Source organism: Gavialis gangeticus, unplaced genomic scaffold (assembly GCF_001723915.1).
Source record: "Gavialis gangeticus isolate Ggan-Ray unplaced genomic scaffold, GavGan_comp1, whole genome shotgun sequence".
NCBI classification, from domain to species: domain Eukaryota; kingdom Metazoa; phylum Chordata; order Crocodylia; family Gavialidae; genus Gavialis; species Gavialis gangeticus.
Window position 1 is genome coordinate 17,089,300 of NW_017729027.1, and position 720 is coordinate 17,090,019.

Sequence of the window (720 nt, forward strand, 5' to 3'; positions counted from 1 at the left end):
AACCCCACACTCACGTGGGTTTCTCAGGCCAGAGCCTGGCCTCATGCCTCCTTTGCTCTTAGGCATGTTGCTGTCTTGGCCAGGGCCAGGAGGAGGTTGACCAACAGGTCCCCGGACACGGTGAGGCTGCAGACAGTGAATGTGTACATGGAAAACTGTAGACCCAACCTCCGCAGGACTTTGGGGGGGAAAAGGGGTTGCAGCCTGGTGTGCTCAGGGCAGGTGCGCACCATCCGCTCCCAGAAAAGCCATGAAGCATGTCTCCGTCCCTGGAGGTGTTCACCAGTCAGCTGGACAGGCACGAGCCTGGGCTGGTTTGCTCTGGCCTAGATGGCCCCGTGAGGCCTCTTCCAGCCCGGCCTTCCTACCATCTGCTGCCCGCCCCCAAAACCAGGCACAAACTGATGCATCTCCGAGCGAAGGAGCGGGTTTGGCCGCAAGTGAAGCACGAGGGGACCCAAGTCTGAGCCAAAAGAGGACGCCTGCTCGAGGACTCGGCCCCCACGGGGATCTCGCTTCCTCTCCCGAGGAGGTGGCGGGGAAACGAGGCTGTCTCAGCCACCTCCGAGCCAGCCACCGGCGGGCGGCGAGGCCGAGGACAGGTGGAAGGAGACGGGCCGCCTCACCCTGGAGGCCGGGCTGGGCCGCTCCTCGGGCTCCCAAGCACGGCCCCGGGCGCCCCCTGGGGGACACAGCGGGGGGGATGGGCCGCGTGGTGGG